This window comes from Trichosurus vulpecula, chromosome 3, assembly GCF_011100635.1.
Source record: "Trichosurus vulpecula isolate mTriVul1 chromosome 3, mTriVul1.pri, whole genome shotgun sequence".
In the NCBI taxonomy this organism is placed as follows: domain Eukaryota; kingdom Metazoa; phylum Chordata; class Mammalia; order Diprotodontia; family Phalangeridae; genus Trichosurus; species Trichosurus vulpecula.
This window is the reverse complement of record NC_050575.1, coordinates 284463552-284484225: the sequence shown is the minus strand read 5'-3', so window position 1 is coordinate 284484225 and position 20674 is coordinate 284463552. Positions and strand designations below refer to the sequence as shown.

General features: G+C 35.7%; 1 pseudogene; it reads right to left on the bottom strand.

Annotated features, from left to right (window-relative positions):
- Nucleotides 1-14854, bottom strand: part of LOC118842492 — a 67172-nt pseudogene extending 52318 nt beyond the window's left edge.
- Nucleotides 14855-20674: the final 5820 nt, after the last annotated feature.

Sequence of the window (20674 nt, the reverse complement as noted above, 5' to 3'; positions counted from 1 at the left end):
ATAGACCCAGACAGATAGATAGATAGATGATGGATAGATAGACAGATAAAGAGACAGATAGAGAGACAGACAAATAGATCAACAAAGATAGAAAATCAGAGAAGTCGATCAACATAAAGAGAGATAGACATACAGCCAAATAGAGACAGAGACACAGGCAGAGAGATAGATAGATGGACAAATAAACAGATAGACCAACAGAGATAGAAAGTCAGACAGACAGATAGATAGGCAGACTGGCATGGAGAGGCAGGGAGGCAGATAGATGGATAGACAGATAAATTGGCAAATCGAAAGACATATCAAAAGACAGAAAGGAAGATCAATACAAAGCCAGATAGATGGATAAATGGATAGATAGATAGATAGATAGATAGATAGATAGATAGATAGATAGATAGATAGATATAGAACATTTATTAAGTCTTTCTGTATAAGGCATTATGGGAAGCAAAAGGTTTACATATAAAAGGAAAAAAAAAGATAGTTACTACCTTCAAGGAACTTACATTTTAATGGGGAGGAAGTGCATAAAGGGGATGGGAAAGTGGGGGGAAGAATAGGAAATCTACTTGGAGGTACAGAGAGAAACTGTAGGAAGTAGCTTAGCAGCCAGGTTTCTGGCTAAATGAGAGAAAAGGCTTACCTATCAGAACTACAGTGAAGTCTTAGACTGTTCAGAGATCATCTAGTTTGAGCCCCATCATGACAGATGAGATGACCGAGGCCCAGAATAGTTAAGTGACTTGTCCGAGGTCAGACAACTAAGAAGTGTCAGTGCAAGGATGTGAATCCAGGTCCTCTGACTCCAAATCCAGAATTTTTTCTCCTACGCCAAGTAATCTCCTCTTGTCTTGTTTTCCTTAGTCCTGTTGACTATTCCTTACCACTGTGAGTGAATGGCTCTATACTCCTGAGGCTCTTCCTTGATATTTATGATACCAGTACACATCATCAGTTCTAAGTAGGCATGCCTTTATAGAGTACATTTTATCTAACAAAGCTGTTTCCGTATCTCTTGACTAATTCAAAGCCTATTTATTTTTTCATTTGTTTTGACATTTGTTTTTAAGTCATTCTTTGTTACATACTGACCTTCAGACAAAATGCACACTTATAATCAAGGCTTGAGGAGTGTTTTTTCCCTGTCTTTGAATAAAAACATTGCTTCTACATTATAGGTTCTCTGATTGTTTATAAAAATGTCCATTATTTATAATATTTAAAATAAATAAAGAACAATGGCCAATAGGAGAACGATGACAAGAAATAATGCATACATAATTAATTCATTTGAAGAAACGTTTATTAGAAACCCACTATTGATAAAGTATGGTCCAAGTTTCCGACAGAGAAAAAAACACTCAAAAAACCAAACCAAAAAAAACCCACCATTACCACCACCAAAAAAAAACAAAACAAAACATGCTTTAAGGAGCCAGCAGCAAAAATAGAACTAGAAATATGATTACAAGTCAAAATAGAAAATAGGAATTTCATAAGCAAGACAAAGCAAAGTGTTATGAATTTAAAGGACAGAAAGAGACTACAGGGAGAGGGAGAGAGAGAGAGAGAGAGAGAGAGAGAGAGAGAGAGAGAGAGAGAGAGAGAGAGAGAGAGTTTCTATTCAAAGGCATAAGGATCTGTCATCTGAATTGGTTTTGAAGTTTGAACAAAGGCATGAGAATGAGTTCATTTGGGCTAGAGTAGGCAAAAGCTATAGATGATATTCAAGAAGATAGAATGGAGACATTCTTTAGAGGGGCTTGCATGCTAGGGTAAAACGTATAGACTTTATTTTGTAGGGAATGAGAAGTTTATGAAATCCATTTTGTTATGATTCACTGTGATTCTTTTCCTCATTAATTACTAGAGGTTCAAAGTTGAATATGTGTGATTATTGAGATATTAGTCTTAAGTGTCACAGATAATATTTCTCTCCCTTCAGTGAACTTTGAGGAAGGAAATTACGAAGATGATTAATGCTGCCAAAGATTTGGTCAGTGGTAAACCATTACAAGGTGCCGAAGTATTTTTGTATTTAGTCCTCATCACAAGTAACATGTATTATAGGACAGATTAAAGTGGCATTTAATATAAAAATCTACTTAGCCTACTTTGAGTACACTATGATTTCCTTGGTGTGAATACTCCCTCTATTAACTCAAAATGCAATCCTTCTACACTTTCTTAGACAATTATAGTAGAAAGAAGATTGAACTTGGTCAGAGGGACTTGTCTCTAATACTAGCTGCATGATTATAAGGCAGTTATTCAAGCTCTCTGAGCCTCAGTTTCTTCATCTGTAAAATGGGGACAACAATACTCATAACACCTATATCACAGAGCTATTGTGTGGATCAAATGAAGTAATGGTTTTTTAAAGGGCTAGCCCTATACAACCTTCATTCTCATTTTACCAAAAACCATCCATGAAAGTCTAACCAATGTTTTAGAGGCTTTCTTTTCTCTCTCTGTTTTAAATTTCAGGTATACTGGTGTGCCATCTAAGTTGTCCACTCATTCTCTCTCATTCTTGCTGCACAACTGATTAACCTCCTTTATTAGTCATGCACAAGCTTGGCAATGTCTTTTTACCATAGTTCCTATATACAATGGGTCACTGATAATATGTGGTGGCCTATAGCTTTCTAATACTTGTCAATTTGTTTTTAATTTTCAGTTTTTTGCAACCACAGGATTCTATGATTCACAGCCAAATAGAATCATCATAGATGATTGGTATTTAAAAAATGGACTTTTTCATAGGCAAAGTTGGTTTCATTAAAATTATTGCAGAGTTTTCCATGACCAATCTAGTCCAATATTCTCCTACTCAATTCTGGGCCTAGATTATATTGACCATCTTCAGTACTTATTAAAATAGATATATTTAAAGACTATCTTAATAGGATGTTTGTTCCATTCCAGCTATATATGCTATCTCAAAAGTAAAATTTCACTAAGAGTTTTGGATACTTTATATGTCATTATTTGGACAATATGAATTTCTTTATTTTTCTCCTCCCACCCTAGTGCAAGTAAACTTGTTGGTCAAGCCAATAAGTTTCAGATTGCTATTCACTTCGCTTATGAAGTTTTTATCCTTTTTAAAGGCAAGATGCTCATAAAATAACATTATCTATAAAAATGAATATTTGGAGAACCCTGTTACAATCAAGAAATTTTTTTGATTTTTCTCTTAGAGTGATAAGAAACACCTTTGAAGCATATCTATGTATCTATGTATCTGTGTGTATGTACCTATATATAAGTATGCATGTGTGTATATATCTATTTATCTGTCCATCCATGCCTGAATTAAATCTTGCTTGATGTCAGTATTGAAGCAGATTTCTGCTCAACAAAAATGTATTTAATGTCAACATAAAAACCCAAAATACGTCAGATGGGACTGAGTCAATGAGCCAATCAACCTAATTTTGTTTCTTAGAATGGCAATAAGACATTTGTGGGAACTTGGAGTGGTTCTCAATAAAGTCAATTTCGACAAATTCAGGGTGTACTTTCAAACAACTCTAGCTCCTCTTAAAGAAAAAAGCAAAACAAAACATCTGACTCATTGAATCTGTCTTTGAATATGCTTTTTATCAACCTACACCACATCTGAAGAAAATGAGAAACCATAAGTTGAAAGCTAACTGTGCAAAGCAGCACTTTTTGTTATGTATCCCAGAATTGTGAAGGATTGTCAGCAGGAATGTGTCTCAGTGCAACTTCTTTCTATTTGTTCCTATTTTAATTTTCTGGGCCCAAATGGAAAGTATTTAATGCCTCTTTCACAAAGTAGTCCTTTAAGGAATTTTTGTCAATTTCCTTCTTCCTTTCTTAAGTAATCGTTGTTCTGCCCCCATATTGTAATAAATTGAATCCAGTTAAAATAGATTAATAGATTGAATATCAAAGTCATGTTTAGGCTCCAAATTCAAAGGCAAAAAACCTTAACTTGAAGTCAGCTATCAATCTCCTCTCTGAGTATTCTCCTTTTCCAGTATAAATGACCAAGGCCATTCTGGTTACAGAGGAGGATGAAGGGAAAGCTGTAATGGGGCACATTTTCTCACATAAAGGAGATACATAAGGAAGAGTTTTTATAGTAGACGGGGAAATTGGAGGGTGGCAGGAAATGCTTCAACCTCACTCTGATCAGAATTGGTTCAAAGAAGGAAGAATATGTATACAGACTCAGTCGTATACAGGAATCTATCTTACCTAATAAGGATATAAGAGGGGAAGATCATAAGAGATATGGAGGAAGGATAATAAGGGAGAAAGCAGATTGGGGAAAGCAGTGGTAGGAAGCAAGATAGACTTTTGAAGAGGGACAGGATGAAAAACAGAGAGAGAAGGATAAACAGAGGAAAATTAAATGGAAGGAAATACACAGTTAGTGATCACAACTGTGAATATAAATGGGATGAGCTAACCCATATAATGGAAGTGGATAGCAAAATAGATCAGAAACCAGAATCCAACAATATGTTGTGTATAAGGCACACGCTTGGAACAGAAAGACACCCACAGAGTTAAAATTAAATTCTGGAGCAGTCTTTTATATTTCAGCTGAGATGAAGAGAGTAAGGGTTGAAATCATAATCTCAGACAAAGAAAAAGCAAAACTAGACCCAGTTGAAAGAGATAATTAGAGAAATTACATTTTCCTAAAAGGTACCTTAGACAAAAACATGATATCAAAACATTTTACAGTAAGTTTCTCTGATAAAAGCCTCCTATATCAAACATATAAGGAACTGAGTCAAATTTATAAAAAAGGACCATTCCCCAATTGATAAAATAATCAAAGGATATGAACATTTAGCTTTCAGAAGAACTCAAAGCTATCTATTCTTACATAAAAATCAGTATTGATTACAGAAATGAAAATTAAAACAAACCTTAAGCAACCTTATTTCACATATATAATTGATATCATTTTGCTACTCTTCTCAGTGGATGGGGAATGGGTTAGAGGGGAGGGAGAGAATATGCAACCTCTCAAAAAAGTTAAGAATGAATAGATGATATTAAAAATAAAAACAAAAACAAAATTCCCCAAATTCTCTCTCTTCCCAAACTCATTTTTTCAACCTGTTTTCTATTGATGCTTTAAATATATCTTGTACTACTTAATAATCTGAGGGTAAAGGTTCCCCTATTGCCTAATACTTATTTGTTAGAAAACAGTGAAGTAAGAGCTAAAACCATTTTATAACTATTCTTCTGTTGCCTCTTCTTATTACTGTGTCACTCTCTTCATGCCCATTTTGAAGATAAGGAGACTAAGGTAGAAGATTAAAGGAACTTTTCCAAGGTCATCTGTGTTGTATAGGTATTATCAATATAAAATGGATTTGTCTTGTAAATACATGGGGACTGGAATGACCTGTACAACTGAATCAAGCTACAGAAAACCAGACAATCAGATTTTGCTGGATTGTCAGCAGTTTATCCACAGCATATAGATTTGGGAATATGAGTGGCAAAAAACAGTGATAGAGTTCATGAGCTTTACTTTGAGTTCACAAGGTCATTTAGGCTGCCCAAGTTAGGTTTGCTAATGTATAGAGTGCTGCCAATCTCATAAAAACAGATGTAGAAGGAATATGCTTGTCATTTTCATGTTGGAGGCATGCAAAAGCCTAAAAGCTTCAGTCAAGTCATTTTAGAAAATGCATGCACTTTTCAACCTATAATGAGAAATCCAATGTAAGGTAACAGTATTTAGAATTCCTCCTATACTCATTGAAATTCAAGATATCAGTTCTGTAGCTATTATCCATTCACTGTGCTTTTCTGTTTTCTAGACAAATAGACCACGTGTTAACACTTATTAGTGAAGCATAAAGTTTTACACACACACACAGACACACAAGCATGCACACACACACACACACACACACACACACACGTACATACACACCCCAATCAACTGTAGGACCCAGGATAGATTGCATTGATTTATGCATTTATATAGCAACAGAGATTAAGTTGGTAATTTACTACATAAAAAGGCTAGAGTAGAAATATTCAGAAATCTGAGCTGGCAAAAATCAGAAACTAATGAATTACAGATTGCCTAAACAAATTATGGTATGTAATAGAATATTATTGTGCCATAAGAAATACAGAGGAAACTGGAGAGATCATAATGAATGGATGCAGAGGGAATAGAGAAAAAATTTCTACAATGACAACAAAATTGTGGAATGGAGGGAAAAAACACTTCGAAAGACTTTAGGACTCCGATCACCACCATGATAAACCAGAGGTCTTGAAGACTGAAGATAAAGAAAAGGCATTTTCTTCCTTCCAAAGAGGAAAAAGATTTAAAATACAGAGAAAGACATGTTTTCAAGCATGGCCAATGTGGGAATTTGTTTTATTGTACTATGCATGTTTGTGACACAGATTTTATTTTGTTTTAGTTTTTCATTGAATTAGGGCAGGAGTTGGCAGGATAGAGTATAAATGCATTTAAAATAAATCAACTTTCAAAAAGACATCCAGACTAGCTTAGCTGTTCTAGATCATTTATAATTTGGGAAGAGGCCTCAGTTCAAATGCCACCTCTTCCAAAAAAACTTTGCTTGATTTCTCCCAGTTACTAGTGTTTACTTTCTACTCAATTTTCCTTGTACTGTATCTATGTGTGTGGACTTTGTAATACCCCAGTAATATATACATTCGACAGGGACACATGTGGTTTAATTTTTTTTATTTGTGTGTCCAATGTCTGGCACTGTGTTATAGACACAGTACAATGCATATTTGTTGAATTTGAGTTGCTGATTTTTAATAGTTTTCAATAAATCCCAAAGTTGCAATATTGTCCCCAATTAGGGCCTCCAGTAAATACTTCACTTTCATTGGGAATTTTCCATATTTAAGTGAAGAAATAAGAAGTGTCCTGTCTCTTTGCAATGAGTCATGTAGTTGCCTCTTTTTACTCATTATTAGTTGAATGTCAAAGTCTTGGATTTAATTCTGGAGCCTGTGTATGGCTTAAGACCTAATAGATTTGTATATTTGAAGTGAATTCAATTTCTTACAATCTGGTGGCATATGAGAACAATGAATAGATGTGGAGGGAAGAGGGAAATAGACAGACATAGGTTTATATGCATCCAGGCATGTGGAACACACAATTCATCCATTTTTATCCATCCTTTGCAACTCATGTCTCATATCCACCCTTACAGTTGTCATGGTGAAGTCAACAAATGTGGTGGGGGCCTCTCTCTGGATCTTTTGATGTTGTGTGGATGGCAATGAAGCATGTGGATTGTCTAGATAGGTTTATAATCTGGGAGATGTAGTCAGTTAACTATTTTCCCTTATCCAAACAGATTCCAAATTTTATATTCTCTATCTTCCCCATATCCCTTGAATACATCCAACTATGTTCCTGAAAATTCTTGATATGTCCTTTACAATTACTTAAACTATTCCTTTTGCTTGAATTCCTTCCCTCTGAATCTTTGCCTCTTGTGTTACTCATCTATTATAGTTTAGTTAAAATGCTGACACTCATAACACTTCCCTTGATTTGAATTGAATGACTGCATGTAATATCCCTCACCTTAGAGCCCCTATAGCACTTGTCACATTATCACAATCACCTTACTTCATGCCTTAATTATCACTTATCAATTTATAATCTGCCATGGTTATCCTTTACTCAAGAGGCTTTCTAACTTCCCTGTTGCTCAAAGACAAGAGACAAAATCTTCTATTTAACAGAGAAATCCCCTCAAAATCTTCTTCAAATTATTATTTTGGGCTGATTGCACACTCTACATTCCAGCCAAATAGGTCTTCTTGCTATGCCATGTATACTATAATCAACCTCTGCTCTTCAAGTACTTTCACTGACTATGCACAGGCTCTTCCCTATGCCTCCACTACCTTTATTTACACTGGCTTCTTGGAATTCCTAGCTCCCTTCAAGGATCAGATCAAATGGCCTCTCCTACAAAGGGCATTTCCAATTCCCTCAGTTGCTAGTGCTGCTCTCGTAATTACCATGTGTTTATTTTGTACATGAAGTTGTATGTAAAATAACAAAGTTAACCTAGAAAATTCCTTAAGTCTAAAAATAAACTTTAAAGACAGTTGCTGATCTGTGAAGACACTTATTCACTAGGATCTCCTTAAAGAAATGCAATCATAGGTTTGGAGAAATACGTTTGTTGTTCAGTCATTTTACAGTTGTTTCCGACACTTTGTGATTTTCTTGGCAAAGATATTGGAGCATTTTGCCATTTCCTTCTTCAGCTCATTTTCCAGTTGAGGAAACTGAGGCAAACAGGGTTAAGTGACTTGCCCAGGGTCACACAGCTACTAAGTGTCTGAGGCCAGATATGAACTCAGGGAGATAATTCTTCCTGATTCCAAGCCATATCCTCTACCCACCGTACCACCTAGCTGCCCCTGATCTGTGTAACATGCATATGCATGTTTGCATTTATGTATATTTATTGTAGACATATTATTATCCATATACATATTGTCATCCCTACCATCACATTCATTAGAATATAAGCCTTATAGAGGTAATACTGTTTCTTGTTTTTGTATCCCTGGCACTTGGCATAGCAATAGGCATATAGTAAGTATTCAATAAATGCTTTCTGCAATGGAAAATTAATGTGTAGGATGAAGTGGAAAAAAAAGTCTTAAGGATGATAGACTAGACTGGTCACTGTAGCAATAGTTCAAGCAAGATGTAATAAAGCCCAATTTAGGCTCATAGGATTGGGGCAAAGAGACATATTGAATTATGGATGGATACTGAACTGACACATAAAGATGCTCAATTTATAGTTGGAAACATAGAATAGAAAATATATTTATTCACTCTTTCAAAAATCTTTACTTATATTTAAAGAAAATGGAGGATTTGGAACAAATGAAGAAGAAAATGAAGGATATTAATGATAACTATTTTCCCTAACTATATGCTAGTAAAATTCAAAACTTAAATGAAATTGATGAATATTTCCAAAAAAAAACCCATCAAATATCCAAATAAAATAATTGTCCATCAGTAGCTTTTCAGTCCTGTCCAACTTTTATGATCCCATTTGGAGTTTTCTTGGCAAAAATACTAGAGTTGTTTCCCATTTCCTTCTCCAGCTCATTTTCCAGATGAGAAAACTGAGGCAAACAGGGTTAAGAGACTTGCCCAGGATGACTCAGCTAGTAAGTGTTTGAGGAAATATTTGAACTCAGGAATATAAGTCTTCCTGTCTCCAGGCCCAGCACTCTATTCACTCTGTTGCCTAACTGCCCTTAGCTAAAATAAATAGACCAAGAGATAGATAACTGAGTCTAAGAAAAAGGAAATTGAATAAAGTATTAATGAACTCTCAGGGGTAAAGGACACTTGGACCAAATAGATTAACAAGAAAATTCTGTTGAACATTCAAATTTTTAAAATTCCAACATTATACAATATGTTTGCAAAAATGACAAATTCTACCAAATTCCTTTTATGACACAAATGTGGATACCTAAACCAAGGAAAGGCAAAATAGGGCAAACTGTAGCTCAATATCATTAATGAATATTACTGTGAAAACCAGCAAATATTAGCAAAGAAGTCAGAGCAACGTATCATAATTATGATACATGAAACCAGGCTTGATTTATACCAGAAATGTAGCATTGGTTTAATACTAGGAAAACCACAAAAATAATGGACCATATTAATAATAAGACAACAAGAATCATGTGATTTCATTATTTGGTACAGAAAAAGTTTTTGGCAAAACATATTAAAAACACTAGAAAACATAGGAATAAAGATATTTTTCCTTAATAGGGTACATGCTATTTATCTGCAGGCAAGAGTCAGCATTATATAACAGAGATGAACTATTATCATTTCTTATAAACTCATGGGTGAAACAAAGATACCCTTTTTCAGCATTTCTTTTAACATAGTAATAGAAAAAGTACCCTTTCACCCAGTAATACACCAAAGAGATCAAACAAAGAAGAAAAGGACCCATAGTACAAAAATGTAGCAACTCTTTTTTGTGGTGGCAAAGGATTGGAAACAGCAGGGATACCCAGATTGGCATATGAATGCAATGGAATACTATCGTGCAGTAAGAAATTATGAAGGAAATGGTTTTAGAAAAGTCTGGGAATACTTGTTTGAACTGATGCAAAATGAAGTGAGCAGAGCCAGAACGCTTTATACAGTAACGGTAATGTTGTAAGGATAGTCAACTTTAAAAGATTTAGTCATCTGGAAATGTGCCCCAAAAGTTATTAAAATGTGTATACCCTTTGACCCAGCAATACTACTCCTAGGTATATTTCCAAAGATGGTTAGGGGAAAAAAGAACATATATGCTAAAATGTTTATAGCAGCTCTCTTTGTGGTGGCAAAGAACTGGAAATTGTGGGGAGGCCCATCAATTGGGGAAGGGCTAAACATGTTGTGGTATATGATTGTGATGTAAAACTACTATGTTATGAGAAATGATGAGCTCATTGATTTTCGCAAAAAAACATGGATAGATTTGCATGAAATAATGAAGTGAATTGAGCAGAACCAAGAGAACACTGTATGCAGTAATAGCAGTATTATTTTAAGAGCAACTTTGAACAACTAAGTCATTTTGACTATTATAAATGCCCAAATTAACTACAAAGGACCTGTGAAGGAAAATTCTATCTTGACCACTGAGAAAGAACTGATAAATAGAAATATGTATAGAATGATTTTACATATATACTTATTTGTGTCTATAGGTAGCTATTTCTAGGGTGGGAGGAGGGAAGAAACAAGGGGGAAAAAGAAAGTTACATGATAACTTTATTATATATTTAAAATGAATAGCAAGATGTACATGATAGATGTGCAGTTTCAAGTGCAATCATCTTTTTTATTCCAGTTATGAAAATGCTATTTTGTTCCATAAATTAAAAAGAAAATAAAAACATTTAAAAAAGGACTTAGTAACCAATCAACACAATGACCAACCACAACTCCAAGAACTATATGAATACAACTGCAAAATATTGCTTTCAGAAATAGAAGAAGAGCAAAAACAGGAGAACAATTTATACTGTAACTTCAATATTGTAAAAATGAACAATTTTGAAAAACTAAAGATCTCTGATTAATGCAGTGATAAATCATGATGATTCCAGAGGATTAATGGTGAAGAACGTTGTTCATATTCAGACAAAGAGGTGATGGACTAATATGAAGGATGATATATATATATATATATATATATATATATATATATATATATATATATATATATATATCTGTATGTATGTATGTATATTTTAAACATGGCCAATAATTCATTTGTTTTACTTGAAATGTGTTCTACCTGGTGCCATTTCTTCTATTGTTGACTTAGGTTTGTCAATCCTTTATCATTTAACTACTTAATCTTTATGTGTTGCGTCCTCAGCTCAATTATAAACTGTTTAGGTATAAGGATTCTATTTTGTCTTTTGTAGCTCATATAATGCCTGGCTTAGTGCTTTGCATGTAGTAGTTTTTAGATGAATGTTTTATAATTTGTTCTGATGTTACCTCTGACGAGTGCCCTTTCACATCAATCTAGAAAGTTTTAAGTAACAACATCCTCACTCTTTGAAAACTTTAAAATCTGCCTTCCCAGAAACTTGCTGTATATGTGGAAAAAGGCTCATGGAGTGATCTGAACTCCTCTCATCTGCATTGTAGTGCGAAAACCTTTTTTTGCTTGTTATTCCTGGAAAGAATTAATCACTTTATTTTGGAATACTTGCTCCATTGGAAGTTCTTCTCTAAAGAACTGAAATATTAGAGAATCAGACTCAGTGCTCAATTAATAATTGGGAAAAGGGAGAAAACTATCAATAGTTGAAGGCTGGAGCCAACCCGGCCTTGAGACAGTCACAGTAATTCTGTAGACATTTGAAATGAAATTGTTTATTTCTGAAGAGTCTTGTATATGAGCTTTATATAAAGAGGTTTTTAAAGAATAATTATTTCAACTTTGACTTGAAAGAATGGATTAGTTACCAAAGCTCTACTTAGGCTTTCAAATCTCTGGAATATTTTCATTGTTCAAATGATTAAAAGGGATGCCCTCATTAAACTGATTAAGTCCCGTAAATAATACTCAAATATATCACAAAATTTTTGAAAAAAATAGATTATCAATGAAATAGAGGTCTTTCAAACACTTTTGATGAAAAGACCAGAGCTGAATAGAAAATTTGACTTTCAAATATCAAGAGAAGCACGTAAAGGTAAACAGGGAAGAGAAATCACAAGGGACTTACTAAAGTTGAAGTGTTTACATTCCTACATAGAAAGATGACATTTATAACTCATGAGACCTTTCTCAGTATTAGGGAAGTTGAAGGGAATATTCAAATACATACATACATACATACATACATACATACATACATATGTATATACAGAGGGTACAGAGAGAGTTGGAAAGTAAGGGGGAAGGGGATAAGAGGGGGCAGAATAACAGAAGGGAGGGCAGATTGGGGGAGGGGGTAGTCAAAAGCAAACACTTTTGAAAAGGGACAGAATCAAAGGAGAAAACTGAATAAAGGGGGATGGGATAGGATGGAGGGAGATATAGTTAGTCTTTCACAATATGACTATTATGGAAGTGTTTTACATAATGATACATGTATAACCTATATTGAATTGCTTGCCTTCTCAAGGAGTGTGAGTGGGGAGGGAAGAAGGGAGAGAATTTAAAACTCAAAGTTCTAATAACAAATATTTAAAAATTGTTTTTAAAAGGAACTGGGAAATAAGATATGCAGGCAATGGGATGTAGAAATCTATCTGGCCCTATAAGGAAGTAAAGGAGAAGGGAATAAAGAGGGGAGGAGTGGGGTGATAGAAGGGAGGGTAGACTGGGGAAAGGAGCAATCAGAATACGTGCCATGTTGGGGTGGAGGAGAGGGTAGAGATAGGCAGAAAATGTATAACTCAAAATCTTGTGGAAACAAATGTTGAAAACTAAAATTAAAAAAAATTCTTTTTAGGAAATCATAAAGCTCTTTTATTGACCCCATATTTCACACAACAGCAAACACCTATCTTTTTAATAGTAATATTTTACCAGCATTGCTATCATGCACCAAAATGTGGAATATATAAATCTGTAAGGAACTTTTAAAAAGAGTATCAGTAAAAAACAATGGAGAGTTGTGCGGTGTGTGTGGTCGTAATTATATAACCAATAAGGACCTCCAAGAAAGAAGAGGAGTCAAAGGTCATCTAGGAATTGTATGATAGAAAAAGAAGGTAGGCTTGCCAAGTGCCAAAAAGAAGGACTGAATCCATACAGCTCCACTGGTATCCCCTACAGTGTTATCAAAAAATGAGGATGACTTCAAGCACTTTCATGAATCCTATGTAGTGAATATACGAGAGGGCATGGACAAGAGTAATATATGACAGTGGCAGGCATGGTTGGGGTGCCATCTGCATCACTGGAAGGGAATTGAAAACAATGAGATCATGGCTCTATCTGAGTATTAAATTGATATATCACACAGATGCTTTAGCAACCACATAAATTCATGTTTCTCAAGAAATATCTCTCAGAGAAGAACATAGACAAGTGTTTGTGGTGCTAATGAATTCCATATGAAGAATTGTGAACATAGCAAATGGCATACTTAACTTCATCGTATCAGAAAAGTTAGAAGACTAACAATGACAAATTTGTATTCCCCCTACTCAAATTAAGCCTTTTTGACTAGACAAAGAAACAAGTACATTGCTTATGCACTGCAGCTGTATCTCTTTCTGAGAGATTATACCTAGTCCCGAATGGAGCTTAGGGGTCTGTGGCCCACATTCTTTAGGTGGAGTGATTAAGGGCAAAATTTTTTCAAGGTGGTCTTGAGGAAGGATTCAGGAGTGAGAGTGACAGGGAAAGAATGGAGATTGAGGAGGAAGAGGAAATGGGAGGAGACACTATTAGTCCAGGGTGGGAGATTTTAACCTGGGGTCCATTAACTTGGATTGGAAAAAAATGTTTATTTTCACTAACCTCTAAATGAAATTTGAAACATAGTCAACCAGTATTATTCTGAGAAAGGGTCCATAGGATTCACCAAATTGCCAAAAAGTTCTATGACACAGAAAAGGTTAAGAACACCTAGTCTAGGGATATCCTGAGGGTAATAAATAGCACTTTGGGCTTAGACAGTGCCATCAGTATATTTTATGTACAACAGGAAATTTGAAGGTGGGCCATGAAACTTAGGCAGGTGCTAAAGGAGGTCTCCACACACTCACTTACACACACACACACACACACACACACACACACACCCCACAACACATGGGTTTTATTCTCATGAGTCCTTAGTACTGAGCCAGGAATAAATACTCTCTGCATAACTGGCCTCTGGCTTTTCTCAAATTGTTTTTTACCAGTTCCATGTTTGTCCACAGGGAAAACAGCTTGTTCAACCTCATCTCACAAGCCTAAAAAGTGAGGGCAAGTGTCTGAGTCCCAGCCAAGTCATGTGGGTTTTGAGCTTGTTCCCTCATTAACTTTAAATCTCTCACCAGCCTCAGATCACATTACTGAAGAAACTTAGTCAAAAAGAAGTGGGGCTGTTTATTTGGTAGCCAGGGGAAAATAGCCCTTGCTTGGGAAACAGTAACCCTGGGGGAGGGTACAGAAGCAAGCAAGGACTGACATGTTGGTGCCAGAGTGTGGGCACTGACAAGCATCTTGCTCACCCATCTCAGCCCATTAATTATGAGCAGCCTGGCTAATGATGGAGGAGGCACATGTTTGTCTCTGTTTGGAACAGCTGACATGTCGCTCATTTGTGCTACTGGAGCTGGCTGAGTGGCAGGTTTTACAGACTTGAAAAATCCTTAATTATGCCCCTCCTCTTCCCTGCACTTCCCTTCCACCCTTATCAGAGAAACCTGCCAAACATGAAACTGGCATAGTGGGAAGGGGGCATCACAGACTGCATTTGACTCATTCTGCCACTCCAATGGAGAACGGAAAATTTAGGAAGAAAACATCATCACATAACTATCACATCAGCCTCCTAGACTATCTAGCCCTACATCTCATATCTTAACGATATCAAGATTTAATGCAGACTGAAAAGTGAAGGAAATATTTTTCCCCTGAGAGGAATTATGTGAGGTGCCATTACAATGCAAAACTAGATAAGAGGTCTTGAGATTCATATAATAGCTTTCTGACTGTATACTTTATCCTGTGATGAGTTTGTGATATTCCTAATGTGGCTATATCCTCCATTTATCCAGATGAAGACTCAGTTATACTTTGTCACTCTGTGTGACTCTTGTGCATGCTCTCTCAGAAATCCTCTAGAAGGGGTCCATTTTTCTAGTTCTCTTGACAGCATATAGATAGATGCCTATGGAACACTCAGACTGCTCATCAGTTACCCCTCATCCTCACCGCATGAGTTGACAGCATACATATTTTCCAGTCATACCACTTCTGTTGCATGGTTCTTGGTTGGCAATGTGTTATAGCCTCAAAATATTTGTATAGGAATTCATTGAATACCACAAAGGAGAGAGTGTAATCAATAAGCATTTAAAGTGTTAGTCAATGTGAAAGACAGGAAAAAAGATGAAGAAAACTCAAAGAACATGAAATGTATTTGGGAATATAAGATACACACAGATGGGGCAATGGGACAAAAATACAAGAGAAGACCTTGCAATAAAAGTTTAAAAATGAGATGGACTGATGTATGGGGGAATAGGCTCCAAATCACTGGAAATATTGAAAAGAGGCTGACTGACTACTTATAAAGGTTGCTGTGGAGGAAATGCACACAACAGTGAGTTAGACCTGATGACTTCTAAGGTTGCATCTAACAATTTCATTCTGAGAGTCTATGAATATGTAATTGAGAATTAAAGTATAGAAGGCTATTAAGTGGTGTCCCATCTTCTCTTTAGCCAATATTGTCCTAATCGTTCATGGTTAGTGACTGTGATGCTAATATTAATCTTCTCAACTCTAATGACCTATCTCAATTTCATTAGGATATGTCTAACAATACTGGAGGACTTATGATGAAAAATGTTATCCACCTCCAGAGAGAGAACTGATGGAGTCTGAGTGCAGATTGAAGCATAATTTTTCATGTTCTTTATCTTTCTTACTTTTTTGCAACATGGCTAATAGGGAAATATATTTTGTATTATTCCATATGCATAATTGATATAATATTTTTGCCTTTTTGTAAAGAAAAAGGTTATGTCCAGGATATTGAATGGAAAAAGTCAGAACTTCATTTGCCCTACAATGGGGCTTGGGGGTTATGTTTGATCTGCGATCAAACCCTTTCCTTTATCCTTAGCTTCTTATTTTAGGAGCCAACTCTTAACTTTGAAGACCCTTTGTTTTTTCCTGAAAGGTTACAACAAGTTTTACAATTATTATCAATTGATACAAGGTAAAACCTTTCCATTTTATGGGAAAATGTTTGTATTGACCTACTCTGATAATATCAAAAGAACATGAATTTTGATTGCAATATCTTGACTTGTTCTAGTGCCCTTAGTTGAATTCTTGGTTTTCTCAGCCTTCAGTACTACAAATAGATTTTCTTTGTCTTCTAGTTTATATAATTCAGATGGCGGGCTAAATTCAGATAAAGTATGATCTGGCTCCTAATATACTTTTCTCATTTAATTATTGTTACAATTTGCAGTTAACAAAAGAAAGCAGCAATGTAGAATTTCCTTCTATGAAATGAAATTAAATCAAGGAACATTAAATGTTTAAATATAGACAGTTTCTGTGGGCAGACAGTGTCTGTGTAACAACTGTACTAACTAAACTAAGTTTGAATTTGTTCTCCTACTTTATTGGAGAAAGCCAAATCTAGTTAGGAAAGAAAAATTAAAATCACAATATAATATCCCATCCAGGCCCAACTCTTATCATTTGATCTGATTTAACACTTTTCTGTGTGGCCTCTGACAAGCACCTCAGTTTACCTCTCAGTGAAATGGGACTGTTATGGAATAATTGTAATAGAATGTTTTAATCTGTATCTGTCATTCAATGCAATTTAAGAAACATTAAAGTATCTACATGCACAAGCAACTATATGAAATAATAATAACTGACATATAGATGTATAAGATCTGCAAAGCATTTTGCATATAGTATCGCATTTCAATCTTATACCAACAATATGAGACAAACCATTCAGCTACTATCATTTCCCTTTTACAGATAAGAGAAATGATCTCTAGTGATTAGAAAACAAAACCAAACTATGACAACCACTCTCCTACACTCTTGTAGTTAATAAGTGTTAGAGGTAGGATGAGAATGCAAGTTTTCCTGACATCTTGTCCAACACTCAATTCAGTATGTTATGCTGCATATCTGTGAGCTTGTGGTTTAGTAGAAAGGAAATCACAAGCTTTGAACTCACTGTAGAATGAAACAGCACAGAGTCAGAGATGGATTCCTTATCTAGACTTTAATAGCAAGGTTGGTATGTAATCTTCTGTTTCTATTTATTTCCCATGGACTCCAGGGCCTGAGACTGCTTATAGGATATTGATAATCATAAAATTATAAGCAACGAAAGGGCCATTCTTCAATTCAATTTTTAAAAGTCTGTCATGTTTGGGTTTTGGTCAGCAGACCAGACTAAGAGCAGGATTAAATAATTCATGGGGCCGGGCTAGGAATACCAGTTTGAATTTTGTCCACATTATACCATGACACTCACCTAAATTCCTCAGAGACAGGCTAGGACTAAACAAATATCAGTCTAGTGAGTGGCAGGAGCACTTGGGTTTGACTCTTGCCTATAGTGCTGTGTGACCTTGGGGAATTTCCTTCATTATGCTAAGCCTCAGTTTCTGCATCTATTAAACAGAGATATAATACTCTCTACCCCGTATGGTTATGGTGAGGTAGAAATGAGGTAGTGAATATGGATGTGTGGGGAAGCAAAATGATATATAAAATTGACACTATTTTCTAAGTGTTCAATGTTTAAGAAAACCCACAATTTTATTAGTGTGGGCACTCCTTTTACCAAAGTGATCTCATTTTTATTCCAGGTATAAGTCGATGTTTTATATTCCACCTCCATGAAGGTAACCTTCTTGCAATGACCCTGCAATAGCAATTTAGATCTGAAGATCTTTCCCACCCATTAATAGGCCATGTGACCTGCTTATATCACAGGAATTCTAAGCCACATATGGTGGGAGGTGCTTACTGAAAGAAAAAGGAATTTGTGTCACAGAAAATGCTGAGACAGAGAAAGCTCTTATGGCTGTTAATGACCATTGTGACTGTTAGAGCAGAGCTAAAGAAAATCTACCCCTGATAGCTGAACAGACTGTGAGTTTGGTTTTGGGAAGACCTCATCAGGGGGTCAGAGAGGTTTTGGGATGGTAAGGCTCCATGTTGTGATATTATGTATTGAATGCTTCACTACTGTGATGAATTGGGTAGATGGCTTATGGGATATGGTCCTCTGGTGTCTGAATAAATGGTTTACTTCTTCTACCTTCTACGTGGAGAGTCTCATATACTTTGCGATACAGAACCACATGGGCATTTTCACAATTATCATCTACATTGTGATTATTGCCTTACTGATACAGACCCCCTCCAAAGTTAGGCTGGTACTGTGAGGACAGATGCACAGTCTAACACCAGACCTAGGTTGGAAGTCTTTGCAATCAATACCCACCACAACTTCCACTCAGCAGGCAGAGTCTTGAAAGCTCAGGGTCACCCCCAAGCCACAACAAAACATCCAAATAGGAATTTAGTAGAGTAGGTTCCTTATATCCATTAAGTTTCTTCTTAACACGAGGATACTAGTTGTGAATGTGCATGACTAGTAAGTAAATTGTTTCCCCTGTCCTTTAATTGAATTCGGTAAGTGTTTGTTATTTTCAGAATACTGTTCTAGACACTAGGGGAGATACATAGTTTAAATAATGCATAGTCTCCAAATAAACACCAAACAATAAAGAAAGATTGAAATATAGGCTCATTCTGACAGTGAATAATGGCTAACTGTTAAATGGCATTTTAATAACTGTTGGATTTCTGGGGTCTAAGCTGTTATTCCTCCTTTTCCTTTGCAAAGACATGGATTTGCTTGGATCCTAGTAAAATTTTACTTGGTTTGATGTGTAATGCCACCCTAATGGTCAATTTCTATCTTATAATTTTTGTAAACAATTGAAGCTATAAAGACTAGCAGTTTAGCCAGAAATAGAAGGGAAATCCCATTGAAAACCAGACACACCTATGTCATCAGTCCCCATAGAACCTACTATTCAGTAGCAGGATAAGACACAAGCAGATTAACTATAAAGATGATGTCAAATGATACATAGTAATTGTATAAAATAAATTTTTATGCAGAGTCTGAGAAAAATGATTATCACTGTAGGGAAGGTAATGGAAAGGCATTATGGCAGAGGGAGGTTTTTGAGGTGATTGTAAGGGGATGAGTAGAAATTAAACATGAAGAAGAGGAGACTTAATATGAGGAAAAGTGTGGGTTAAGGAAAGCACAGGTTATGTTAGAGAAATTGGGAGTAATACTCTTTGTCTGGAGCACTGAGTGCCTGAAGGAAAGTATAAGAAAAGCTGTAAAGATAGGGTGGCATAAGTTGTAGAAACCTTTGAATGTCTGAATAAGAAATTGAAAATTTACTCAGTAGACCACAGGGAGCTAAAGAAAATTTCTGACAAGAAAAGTTAACTATGTCTAAAGAAAATTTATCCAGAAGTTCTATGAAGCATTCTTCATTGGATTAGAGGGGTTGGGGACTAGAGGAGGGAAAACCTCTAAGTAGGCTTCTACAATAATCCAGACAAGTGGTAATAAGAGCCTTTTACTATTTTGGCAATGGGACTTGAGAAGATAAGGTAGAGGTGGGAGATGTTATTTAGGTGGAATCAACAGAACTAGGTGACTTATTTGACATGATAATAAGGGGTGGGAAGGAAATAAAAATAAAAATAAAATCCCAAGTTTTCAGCTTTTAGAGGGTGGTTAATTTAGTCTGACTGGTTTTTTGTACTGAATCAATTGGCCAAGTAAGTCAACTTACTGGATGTTTTGTCACTGTGTGGACATAGCCCAGTTTCAGGGAGACTTTGAAGGTGAAACTAATGCAATGGGTGATAGGATCTGAAAAAATCCTAGCAGGCTAGGACATTAGGCTCAATAATAATACAAAATTCAATATAAATAAATGCAAAGCTCATAGTACAAAAAAACAAACTTCATATCCAAGATCTATCACTGTCTCTTACTCCCATATCCAATCTGCTGACCAGGCCTGTTGATTTCTCCTCTGCAACATGTTTTGTATACATCTGCTCTCCTCTGACACTGCCACCACTTTATTTCAAACACTTGTCATGTCACGCCTGGACTATTGTAATCTGCCTGTGTCACAATTCTCCCCCCACACTAATCCATGCTCCATTCAGCTCCTAAAGTGATTTTCCTACAGCATAGGTCCAAATCATTTCATGCTCCTACTCAATAAACTCCAATGGCTCACAATTGCCTCCAGGAGCAAATATAAAATTCTCTGTTTGGATTCCACAAGTCATCCATTCCCAGCTCCCTC